At 37.7% G+C, this 13,596-nt stretch overlaps 1 long non-coding RNA gene across 2 annotated transcripts in view; it reads right to left on the bottom strand.

The window, feature by feature from the left end:
* LOC139040302 (uncharacterized) overlaps positions 1-13,596 on the bottom strand; it is a 57,398-nt gene that overhangs the window by 39,541 nt on the left and 4,261 nt on the right. The window contains exon 2 of one of the 2 annotated variants that reach the window (XR_011494557.1): positions 8,730-8,851. The exons of the other annotated variant lie outside the window; for it this stretch is intronic. This is a non-coding gene — a long non-coding RNA (uncharacterized lncRNA). The remainder of the gene's footprint in view (positions 1-8,729; positions 8,852-13,596) is intronic. 2 annotated transcript variants of the gene reach the window in all.

Genomic DNA, 13,596 nt, shown 5'->3' with positions numbered 1-13,596 from the left:
AACATCTGTGCCAATCTTCCTCTACTTTATGTGGGATGCCACCACAGCATGGCTTGACAAGCAGTGCTAGGTCTCCCTGCCTTGGATCTGAACCTGTGAACCCCAGGCCCACCAAACGCAGAGTGCACAAACTTAACCACTATGCCACCAGCCAGCCTCTGTATTGGTTTCCTTAAATCTAAGAACACCTTTTTTTTTTTTTTGAGGAAGACTAGCCCTGAGCTAACATCTGCTGCCAATCCTTCTCTTTTTGCTGAGGAAGACTGGCCCTGGGCTAACATCCGTGCCCATCTTCCTCTACTTTTATATATGTGGGATGCCTGCCACAGCATGGCTTGCCAAGCGGGGCCATGTCTGCACCCAGGATCCGATCTGGTGAACCCTGGGCTGCCGAAGCGGAACCTGTGAACTTAACCACAGCGCCACCAGGCCGGCCCCCTAAACCTAAGAATACCATTTGTAGTTATTGTTTTACAGATGAGGAAACTGAAGTTTAGAAGGTTTAAATAACTTGATCGAAGTTACAAAATTAGTGGATGTTCTAGGTGAGAATTTGGAAGAAATCTACCTGACTCCTTATGATAAAAAATCCTTGAGAGCAGCCATTCTCCTTGTACCCATTAAAGTGCCTTGTGCACAGTTTGCCACTGATTAATGTTTGTTCATTTCGGTGAAGGGGACTTCCCTTCATTAGGCTGTGACATATCCCATAAATGCAAAGTGGAACATTAAGATACTTTACACGGATAATGAACCCCGCATTAATTAAAACCAACCTAAAATCCCATTACATTTTCTTTTAGTTAGTCTGATAGTTGAGGCCAAAATCCTTTCTGACTCGAAATAGCACATGCCTTCATGGCTTTCACATGCATATGTTCTAGTTGTATGGTTCCTGATAAACTCAAAGGTATATTTTTTATTGCGATCATTTAAGAAGTTTTGCCTGGTAAATCCCCCAAACTTCATATGCTCTGACGCATCCATGTGAAAATCAGGGCCATCCTAAGCAATATGAGCTATCTGGCCACATTCTGATAACTCTATTTTCCACTGTAACTAATTCCAATTTACTTGCCAACAACTTCAGACATCAGCTGAACACTTGCTGGAGGGGAAAAGAAGATTCGGGGTGGAGATGTATTTTAAAGGATATTTAATCAGATTAGTTTTTGTAATTGGGAGCTAAGAAGCATTGCTCTGGGGATATGCCTATGCTGCAGAAAAAGTGACTCAGTACAAGTTTTGTAAAGGGCTCTCCTTTCTATGTCCATTCAATTCAAAGGTTTCTGGGTCAAATCTATGGAAGGAAATTCATGCAGGAAAGAGGGTGGAGATGGAAAAAAAAAGTTCATACTTAAGTCACAGGCTATGGATAAGAAGGAATTTGAATATTAATGCATGACCTTGAGAATTAAATTCTCTATCCAGCAACCTTAAGAGCTGGCAGCTGGTGAGAGGCTGATAAGGAATGTTGGGTGGGGGGGTGGGTCCTGGGAGGAACCAGTTCCCAGGGAAGGCTCTCATCCCTGGCTGGCATTAGAAAGAATTACAAAGCGTGATTCAGAATCTAATTTTGTCAGCTGGTGATTGGCTCCCACAAGGCTCTGGCCTCACAATGTGTTCTATTAAGTAATGGGAATTGGGCTGTGCTCTTGTTCTCTGCTCCGTGCCTCCCACCCCGTTTTCCTTCAGTGCTTCCCATGTCTCCATCGTAAACTTAGGTGTACTTGCTTACATCTACACTCCCAAAGGCATTTTAAAACGTCCTCACAATGCACAGATGTTAGACACCGAGAAGGATGCCAACACCACATTGATTTGTTTTCAATAATTTAAAGTTTTTGACTCTTGGGCTGCATTGAGAATAACAACATCACCTCGTCAGGATGGGCAAAGCCCACATGGGAAAAGGGACGGTTTAAAATTCAACCCTTCCATTTCCTAACCCTTATTTGGTGGCTTTGTGCAGCGAAGGCTTTTATCATGGGGCAAGAGTAAACCTCCATGCAGAAATACCAAATAAACACACTGTGTGAGAAATCATTTGGTTTACAGTGACTTCACAGAGGGGGAACTGAATGAAAATGAACTCTCCAACTCGCTTTTTTGTAGCTGAATGTTCAGATATCTGTTGAAGCATCTATTTATCCTTCACAGTATGATTTATATCATCAGTGATGAAACTCATGTTAAAGGCAATAATTTGCACATCTACAAAAAAGTGGCCTTATGTGTCCAGAGGACATGCAATATGGGTTTTATTATCCTCTTATGTAACCTGACAGGAGTTGGTTTTTCATGGAATTATGTAAAAGGACCATTTTTCCTCCATTTTAATTTGAGAACTTTGTTATTCTCCCTGGTTTTCAGAACATACAAAAATATAGTTGATGAGTGAGGATGATGTGTTCATTGGACAAAACATTTTAAGCTCAATAAACATTTCTAAGAATATTTTTTTCTCCAAATTACATCACAGGATCCGTTCTTTCTCTCTGAAACAGCTTCCATATATGAAAATTTGAAGACCCCCAAAAGAGTTGAGCAATCTTACTTCTGTGCTGTCCTTTCTTATCTTCAAGTTATGCCTGTTTCAGATAGAAAAAGCCAGCCTCTCGTTAAAGAAAAAGTCCTGCATAGGATACCAGAAGAACTAGACTCTATTTTTGTGCTGGCATGAACTAGCCATAGCAATTTGAGTAAGTCACTTTCTGGACCAATTTTCTCATTTGTGAGGATGAGGGAATTGGCTAGTTCAGAAGGCAAACACTCTTGGCTGGCAGGCAACTTCCAGATGCGTTTTCTATGGCAAGCAGAGAGTTTTTCAAAATCTATACTTGAATTCCTTTAGACAGACATGCATTACCACAGTTTACCAGAGTCCTCACCAATCCTTGTTATCCTGTTTGTATGTATGTATGTGTGTATGTACCTGTGTATCAGTTAGTTTTGTCATGTAACAAACAACCCCAATACATAATGGCTTAAAAGCACAACATTATTTAGCTCAGCATTCTAGGGTCAGAAATTTCATGGGCTTATTTGGGCAGTTAGTTCTGCTGGTTTTGCCTGGGCTCATTTACTTATCAGTGGTCAACTGCCATTTAGCAAGGTGGCTCTGTTCTGGGGTTGGCTGGCTGTCACCTGGGACAATACATATTTCTAAGTCAATTCATCCTCCAGCAGGCTAACTTGAACTTTTTCCCATGGCAGCCTCTGGATTTTATGGGCACAAGAACGGAAGCTGTGAGGCCTCTTGTGCCCTAGGCTTGGAACTTGTACAATATCACTTCTGTTGTATTCTATTATCCAAAGCAAGCAACAGAGACCAACTCAGATCCAAACAGTGGGGAAATACGCGCCATCTCTTGAAGGGAGGGGTTGCAAAGTATTTTGGTTATTTTTGCCATCTAGTACAACCTGCCTACAATGCATTCAATCTTGCAAACTTGGACTGCATGGCCTTGAATTCATTTCCAGACTAAAAGCAAAGCGAATAACAACCAAAACAAACAAAATGGACACTCCTACTTCTACAGTGTATGGAAGTACATAGGAGCATATTCATAGTGTTCAACAAATTGTTCAAAGTAAAAGTTACTGTAGGACAGTGTTGGCAAGTCCATATCCCATTGAACCACAAGTCCCCAGATGGTTGGGGATTTCTGTCCTTGGTGACCAGACATTTGTGCCACAAACTGCTGGCAGCATCTGAACTTGAGTTATGTGCTCGTCATATGGAGCCGCAGTCCAATGCTGGTCAGCCTCGGGGATGGGAATTCTGACTGAGACAATGAAAGCCTCCAATTGTGTCCCTGTCTGTCCCTGAAGAGAAAACACAATCTGAATCACTCTAGAGGTTTGGAACTCAGTTTCCAGAAGTCTCTGCTTTGACTTTTTCCCAGAATGCTATTAGTTTAAAATGATGATTTGGAGAAATTTCTTTCTGATTGGAGAGCTGACTATCTTTCACACACAGTATGGTATGAGGGAAAGACTGTCCAATTCTAAAATACAAATATAGTAAACCCTATTTGATAAAGCACAGACTTGACATGCTATGGGCTCACTCATAACCTCTCTGTATGAACGTAAAGTTACAAAGATAGATAGATAATATAACATACGTTCATTAATTGAGCAGGTGCTAAGTTCAAAGGATTGTCCTAGATGCTGTAATGACTGGAGATACACATAAGAAAATCTTCCTTCTCTCAAAGTGGCAGAAGTCAGTCTGAAAGAAGCTGTTCAAACTGTGTGCCCCTATGAAAACATTTCTCTTGACATGACTCAGGAAACCTGACAACAGTTCTTCTCCTGTCCCAAGCATTTTAACTGAATCTAATAAATAGAGAAATGCTTTATGTCATCGCTTAATTTTGAATGGAAGATGGAAGATCTACAGATAGATCTTAGCTTACTGTTTTCCTTTTGTGAGGTGATAAGGCAAGACACGTGAGGAAAGAGACCTCAGCGGTAGGTAATATTTAGTTAAGAATGCTGAGTTTCTGATTTGAAGTGAGGCTTGCCCGTTCCTTTCATAGAAAGGAGCTTTGAATCCACACCTCCTCAATAGTTGCGTTAGCAGGAAGGGAGAGAGTCAATTTCGCCCCTCCGGATGATTGAGCCCCTGAGGACACTGAGGAAAGAGCTGATGCTCTGTGAGAGATAATTTCAGGAAAAATAAGCAACTTAATAGAGAAAAATAGATGAAGGACATTGGAAACAGCAGACGAAAGAGTGAATCCAAGTGGCCCACAAATGGTTGAAAAGATGATCACACTTATCAGTGGGCAAAACGATGCAAATTAAAGTGCAAGATATTACTGTATATCTCTTATACTGCCAATAATTAAAAATAACCTTATTGCTGAATATAGGTAGTCATATCTCTGGAGGTGAGGTCTTGGAAATTGTGTTTTAACAAAATTTTCAGGTGATTAAGATGCACGTGAACCTTTGAGCATCACTGCTCTTGTATAGACGTAAATTGTTGTAGGCGTTTTGGAAAGCAAGTTGGCAAAACCTAATAAAATTAAAAATACATTTACACAGCACTCCTAATTCTAAAGGTCTTTGCCGTAGAAAGAAACACTAGGACATAAAGATATATGGGCAAGGATATTTATTGCAGCTTTGTCATAAAGGCAAAAACCCAAAAAAAGATAAAGTCATAACAGAATATTGAATAAATATATCCAATATTAGGAAAAAGACTTACAATATGAATTAGTTGTACATTAGGAGAGCTTTCAACATTTTTTCCACGGAAGAAAGCAAGTTGTATAGAAGTCTGTCATATGATCCAATTTTAAGCATTAATAAAAATTATAACTTTGTGATAAGTAAACAGAAGAGAGAGAAGGGAAAAGGCAAAGAGAACAGAAAAAGGAAACTACTCAGAAGACCGCCTGATGTCAAAACAAAAACAAATAAAATAACAACAGGAAAAACATTTAGGACAAATTGGTGCCTTGCCCAAAGTCCTGCACTTATTAAGCGACAAAGCCTGAATGGAAAGACTAATTCTGATTCCCAACTCATCCCTATTTCCATGATTCCTTGTTATGTCTCGTTCAGACGTTAAGTCCTAGAGGAGGGTGTTCAACTCTGACCCAATTTTGTACTCGTCCATAGCATCTGTACATAATAGACACTCAGTAGACGTTGGTTTAAAGAGTGGAGAAAGGAATATGCAAAGGAAGCATATTTCAAAAGGGCAGGCCAGCTATATTGTGTTTACTTAGAGAATCTTCCAAAAGTTCCATTTGGTTGCTTCAATCAAATTCAAGCAACTTTGCTTGACGTTAGAAATGCTCAAAAGCTAAGTCCAACTTACCAGCCCATGCTTCCTCTAGTCCAGCAGTTCCTGGTCTCACCAAAACCTTTTTTTTCCCAGCAACCCCTGGATGCTTTCACTGGGAACTCCTCCCTCTTCCCCTCTTTGCTCTACCCTATCCATCTTTCAAGGCCTACTTTCTTTTCCACCTCTTCCATAAAATTTTATCTGAACAGTTCTTAGTTATATTTCCGTGGATTTCTGTTGACTTTTCACCTCCATTATCGGCCATAGAGTCAGAAACTATAAGCCACTATAGTCAAGACTACCCACCTCATAAGACTTTTCTTGATACTTTGCATATAGGAGGAATTTGATAAATATCTGTCCATGATTCAAGTTTTTGTTCTATGTAAATAGGAATATTTGCCACTTGTCAATGTCAGCCTTCACATTGCTTGTTTTGATAGTGTCTGAAGCCCAGATGTCCTGAATGGAATTAATTACAATCCATCCATGATCCCATATCTCCTTCTATGTTTTCTGTCCCAGTTATTGATACCACTGTTAATTCAACTGTCCAAACCAAAAACCTCCCATATTGGATCCCTTATTATTTTTATCTCCTGCATTTAATTGGTTGCTAAGTTTGGTTTTTCCACTGCCACTTAATGTATTCCTTTTCATCCCTTTTCACTGCCAGTGTCCTGGTTCATGTCCTTGGGCTCCCAGTTACTATTGCAGCAGCTTCCTGACTGGTACCTCCAGGTTCTTACTCTCCAAAGCCCCCTTCAGAGGGTCACCAGAATGAACCTTGGCAAGTGTCATTTCCCTTTTCAAAAAACCATTGAGAATTAACAATAATTGCCATTGTACGCCATTTTAAGTTCTCTCTCATTGGTTCTCCTCTTCACTTTTCCATCTCACCTTTCCCATCACTTCCACAGTGTTATGAGCTTATACACATTCTCACCTTTTCTTGTGTTCTCCGCCAACTTGAAAAGCCTGTCCTCTTCTCTACTAATCTAAACTCTGTAGCCCCTGTCATTTAGGAAATATTATAACATGTTAGATACTATTATTATTATTGTTAAAGGCTGAGTTCAAATGATTATTCTCTCTGTGATGTTTGTCTTGATTTATGGGTGTTTCCTCTACACTATACTTTTTAAGAAATCTTCCTTACAAAACTTTAAGGTTTTATATTGTAATTAGCTCTTTACATACCCTTCTCTTCTTGCTTGATTGTGAGGTCCTTGAGAAGGAAGACTGCGACAAACTCCTCTGCAGTTCTCACAGCCTCTAGTCCACACGTGGTACATAGTAATTGCTTCTTAATTGTTTGATGAATGCATGAAAGAATGAATGGTTTCTCTCATCTAATTGTTGTGAGGAATTGTTTATATTAAATGCTTCACATTGTCCCATTTATTTGCTTCAGCTAGCAATTGCAAGCATGTGTTTATTTTCAATACATGATTTAATTTTTTAATTTATATTTTTATTAGGGCAATGTGTATTCACAGATTAAAAACAATTTTTTAATGGTAATAAAGAAAAACACCAGTTCCCCACTCCTTAGTCATTTTGCCATTTTCAACTCTTTTAACTGTTCCTTCTGTGTTTTAGGTATATATTCCTAAATAATACGTGTATACTGAAATTTATTAGCTTATGGATTATAGACATTACCTATTTATTTGTAATTGTGCTTGCTAGATTAATATTTGGCTCTGTCCAGTGGAGAAGACCATGACCTGAGACCACATACAACAGAGTTTGTCCACACGGAGCCAGTTGTTTCTCAAAGGGATTGAGCCTGTGACTTGCCCTGTGTTAGCCCCTGACTCTATCACCCAACTGATTTCTTAGCTTAACTGAGATGATCCTTGGCTTAAGTCTTGGGGTGTCTGTAGTGTCCACTAGTGCTAGTTTCTCCCACCAAACTTCCATTTGATGCCTGTGTTAAAACATGGACCTAGAATTAACTTTCTATATTTTTAGTTATTAAATGCAACAATCGTGCATTAAAACCTTGGCAAACAATATATATAGTCATCTTCCATGTACCTCCATGCATTCACTTATATGGACTTTTGGAAAATGGCAATGCCATCTCTAGTTTGGAAATACACAGGAATACAAATGGTGTGGAAATAACATCTGTAGAACACAGTTCTTCCTCTGAAATTTCTCAGGAAAGTGTGGTAGAAGTATAAATATTAGGCAAAATTAAATATAAATTTCAGAGCAATTCAGTACGTCTCCAAGAGAAGACTTGTGAAAGTTAGTTTTTGTTTATCTTTCGTCAACCAGATGCAACTTCATGCCTCAAGGGGAAATGGTGCCAAACATAAGCTGTGTTTGTCCTAGACATGTTCATTTTGTCAGAAGAGGTCAATCAAAGGCTATGAGATGTCCAAAAGATTTTCTCCTTCTATGCTGGCCAAGAATGTACAACAAAGATAGAGATAAGGTAAAGAAAGCAAAAGCAGGTGTGGTCTAATCCTAGATGGTCTGTGCTTAGGAAGAATGGAACAAGCTTTAATTGTTAAAATACAGAGCCAGGTGATGCTTCATATCACTGTGTGGTCAGATTATTAACAGTGGTGTTGTCATCAGCAACATCATTATTGTGTCTGAGCCATGTGTGTGCAGGCTTCTTAGTGACTCAGAGGGATATCATCAGTGTGGGCCAGGGAGGAACTGCCAAAGACAAAGACTGAATCCAGTAGACGAAGGGCCAAAGAAAGTTGACTTTTGAGTCAACATTAATCTCTACAGGATCTAAACTGGGGAATGCCCAGAATGTCTCCATGGCCAAAGCAAAGCAAATAGAATTTTGCTGAAAGTGAAATCTTTACTAAATAAGTGGGCTTCTACGCAAATTTTAAATGAAGAAAAACAAATGCAATGAAACAAAATAGTGTCCCATCTCCCAACATACTTTCAGAAGTCAATCTTTGGGTGAAGTGCTTTCTGGGCTTCTTTACCAGGTACGGTGTTGCAGGGTGATGTTTTTCATCATTGGCATATCTTTGTCTATTACCTTCTTTGTGGGCTGTTGAACTGAATAGAGGCAGACATTACTCAGAATGAGGACGGAGACTGTGTGTTTTCTAGTAACAAAGCTTTATTTTAAATATCTAATTTGTCTCCCATTTTTTTGTGTGTGTAATGATGCAATAAAAAATCTTAGAATGTTTCTTAGCAGACTATATCTCTTACAGATCTAGAAAGAGATTCAAATTCCTCCAGACTTGAACGTGCCTTACAAAAGAATGGGTTGCAAACAATGGACTTGCTTTTCAGATTTCTAAAACTGTCATGGAAAGTTTATTTCTTTCAGAACAAGAGTATTTAAACAACTCCAAATCATTGTTTTCTATTGAAAAATTCACGTTTCATGAAAAAAATACCATTTTGTATGTGTCTGTAAGTTGACTGCATACAGAAAAGAGCTCATGACTAGCTTTTTTTATCATTAAATTAGTATTTTACTTTTTGATATTTTTCTTTTTATATTACATATCTATATAAGATGACCTTCTATATTTAGCAAGAACAAAATAATTCAGTTAATTTTGAATACTACTTCCCACATATTTAAGTAGAAAAGAATGAAGTGCTTTACTGGAAAATAAGAAACAATTCCTCTTACTTGCACCTGGAGTCTTACATGAATCATAGAAAAAAATATTAATTTGACTCATATATAAGGATTTCCTCTGTATTCAATGAGAAATGACTTATTTCTATACTTTTTCAGTCTTGTCATCATATCAAGTATGATGGTTTATTTTTCCCTAATTTTTTCTCTAAATGAAGTTTTAAAAATTGATCCTGATGTCCAACGTGATGTAATATTGAGTGATGAGTTATAAAGCAAGAGACCAGAGCTGGGACTCCAACTTGACCATGGATTTGCTGCAAGGTTTTAGGTCTAATGGAGTAGTCTCTTTAGGTGTCAGTATCTGTACCTAGAAGAATCTACAGGGCATTGAATACAGGGGCATCTAAGGCTCCCCTTGGCTTGTGCATTAGGTGAAAATGTTTGGTCACTCTTGGCATGCGTTTTACCTTGGCTGTCAGAAATTTGCCCTGGACCCACCTCAGCAGAGCGCTATGTAAGGGAAGACTCTATATTATATTCTCTTTCCCCAGGGCCGAAGTGTTTTCAGATTCACTCGTAGCTGGGAATGAAGAGTTCACTCCCAGAAGCATATGTTTTCTATTTGGAAAACAGGTCTGTGAAGGCCATTCTGATCAGGCTTATGCACCTTCCTTTGAACTTGGCGACTTGGTAAACAAAGCAATACCTCCAACTATTCCAACACCAGCATGGGCTGCCATCCTTGATAAGTTAGTGTATGACTCTTTCTTTCCTTTTTGCTTTTACTGGAAGTGACATATAGTATTTCTGCATCAAATTAAATCTGCCCGCACGGAGCTCTTTTACACAGAAAATGCGAGAACATGGGTTGTTGGCAGACGTAAGGTAAATATAGAACCTCTGATGGTGTTTGGGTGCTATGAAGCTTAATCACTGCCACAGACCAGCAATGACTACATGGTTCACAAGTGGTAAGGCTGTGATAAAGTTGTGCAATTCCTCCAAAAGTTGTGGTATTTAAATTTAAACTAATCACCTGCTGCCAGTTTTACCCGTGTCTACATATCTGTCTAATTGTGCTAACTTGGAAGGATTGTTTTACTTCTTTCCATTCCCCTTTTTGGGTACTGTGGAAAGGACTGGCTCATTAGTCTGGGCGGAGCAAGAAATGACGACAGTCAGTCTTGAGTCTGAAATGTGTTCTGGGGTCTGGAAAAACGGGGTTTGAAAGAATTCTGAACTCAGTTGAGTACATTCAGCAGTTTAAGTGAAACTCTATTAACCTGAATCTCATGAATTGGCAGAACATGAACTTGAAGACAAGTTCATTCTCTATGGGGTACCAGACTTATTACCCCTGGCAATGAAAATACGATTGGTTGTATTTTGTTCATAACTCAGTAAACAATGTTATGATATTACACATTGAAGCATAACTTGATTTTGGATTTACAGTTTCCAGTCCATATGAGTTGCCTTCAAGACTTCTTAGTTTACATTTCCTGTTTGCTGAAGTGTGACATTCATTCAACAGGGAATTAATGATGGCCTACTATGTGCCAGGCACTTTGCTAGATGTTGGGGATATAAATATAACTTAAAACTGACAAATTCTGGGAGTTATAGACTTTAGATGTTACTTATGATCTGTTGGTTTTCAGGTAATAATTAACCTCTGAGGTTCTTGTTGGGGACATGCTAATGACTTCACTATTGTATTCAGAGAGAGAACTATGAGTTCTTGGCATACATAGGTCCATCCCACAGTTTGAGAATTGGGTGAGGTCCCCTGGAATGTTCTAGGAATCCGGTGTTGACATTTGCTAATGAATCGAACGTTCAATTCTTTTCATAAGTGTCAAGGACGTTTGTTTCAAAGTCTTTTTACCTGTGAGTTAGGAGAAGGGAATTTGAGGGGTAAACAAAGAAAAAAACAAAAACCAACTGAGGCTAGCCCAGTGGTGTAGTGGTTATATTCGTGTGTTCTGCTTCTGCAGCTCGGGGTTCACTGGTTAAGATCCTGGGTATGGACCTACACACCACTCATCAAGCCATGCTGTGGCGGCACCCCACAGGCAAAATAGAGGAAGATTGGCAGCAAATGTTAGCTCAGGGCCAATCTTCCTCACCAAAAAAAAAGCAATCAACAAATTGTCTTGCTCATGGTCATGCAGTTGTTTCTGAAAGGTAAAGGGAAGGTCTAGATGGAATCATGCAGAGTTTGCAGTCCATAGGAGGTTCTTGGATTCTTTTTGTAGGTGATCAGGAGACCACGAATACCATGCTTTACAGAAAGCAAGGCCAAATTCTTATAAACTTAAGGAATTCACTTATAAACACAGTTTCAATTTTTTCTTGTGTTTTGATAAGTTGAATACTTACATATATCTATTCACTTCACCTCAATCTAAAAATTTATTGGCATGAAGTTGTTTATTATACCCTCTTGCTATTTTCTTAACATCTTAGGATCTTTAATGATATTCTATTTTTCCTTACTGAAATTAATTATCTGTGTCTTTTCTTTCCCTCCCTCTCTCCCTCTATCCTTTTCTGGTGCTTGCTCTTGCTATCTCTGTGGATCAGTCCTGCCAGGGGGTTATTTTATTACTCTTTTTTAAAGAGTCACCATTTGGCTTTGTAGTTCCATTGTTTTAATTAAATTCTGGTTTTATCCTTGTTATTTCCTTCTTTCTATTTTCTTTGCACTCACTATGTTTCTCTTTTTCTACCTTCTTGATACAGACACATAATATTAACTTTCAGCCATTCTTCTTTTCTGGTATATGCACTTAAGGCTTTAAATTTCCCTTTAAGCAGAATTTTAGTTACATCCTACAAGTTTTAATATGTAATATTTTCATTATAATTCAGTTCAAAATATTGTCTGATTTTCATTGTTTCATCTTTGACCCATGAGTTACTTAGAGATATATTGCTTTATTTCAAAATAGAGACTTTCTAGTTATCTTTTTGTTATGATTTCCAGCTTAATGCCACTTTGATTAGAATATATCCTTTATATTAATTCAATTCTTTGAAATTGGGTGAGATTTTCTAGATGACCCACCATATGTCATTTTGTAAATGTTCTGTAAACATTTGAGAAAGATGTGACTTTTGTAGTTTTGGGGTGAATGGGGTCAGGCTTACTAATCACGTTGTATAAGTCTGCTCGTTCGTTACTCTCCGATTTTTTGGTCTGCCTGTTAACCTAGAGTTTTTATCATAAACTTCTGTCATTTTCATCAAATCCTATTTATATATCTATCAAAATGTTATATCTTTCTCCTTTATCCTATTGATGTATTAAATTATATACCTTAATTTTTTTGATGTTAAATAAACTTTCCATTACTAGTCTTGATGAATTATCTTTTTTTTTTAATGTGTCTCTGGATTTGTTCACTAGAATTTTGTGTGTCTTGAATTTGTGGCTTGGTATCTTTTGTCACTTTGGAAAATCTCTAGCTATAATATTTCAAATGTTATTCTGTCACATTTCTCTCTCCTTTCCTTCTGGGATTTTAAATTCTTGTATGTTAGAAACTTTCAGTATTGCTCATATAATTTTTACATTCTTTTCTGTACTTTTCATTAATTTCTCTTTTCAAGTTTCAATATGTGTATTTCTTCCTGATCTATGTTCTATTTTATTAATTCCCTCTTCTACTTTTCATAATGTTATTAAAATAATTCATTATGTTCTATATATCTTTTATTGTATCTTTTCAGTTCCATAGTTTGTACTTTATTGTAAAAATAAATTTCTATTCTATTCCAAAATTACTATTCTTGTCTTTTAAAAAAATTTTCTTAAATATATTACTCATAGTTATTTTCATTTCTGTTATCTTCACATTCAAGATATTCCATGGGTCTCTTTCTATTATCTGTACTTCTTATTGTTTAGTCATTGGTTTTGGCCATCTCATCTTTGGCATGCCTCTTCATTTTTTGCTGAATACAAGAGACTGTGTTTGATAATTTCAAGAGGCATTTTGGAGCCTAGTTGATTTTTATCTTTCTTTATAGGGGGTTTAGAGGTTTTCTTTTTCTTTCTGGTAGACAGCTTAGAGTCACTAACAATCTCATATCACTTTAATCCAACAGGAGATTGAGATGATTTGAAACTAGGTTCAGTCTCCATGAGGTCTGAGCTACTTCTAGTTCAACTTTCTTCCTTCGGTGTGATCTTTGA

Source organism: Equus asinus, chromosome 15 (assembly GCF_041296235.1).
Source record: "Equus asinus isolate D_3611 breed Donkey chromosome 15, EquAss-T2T_v2, whole genome shotgun sequence".
Lineage (NCBI taxonomy): Eukaryota > Metazoa > Chordata > Mammalia > Perissodactyla > Equidae > Equus > Equus asinus.
This window is presented reverse-complemented; position numbering and strand designations above follow the sequence as displayed.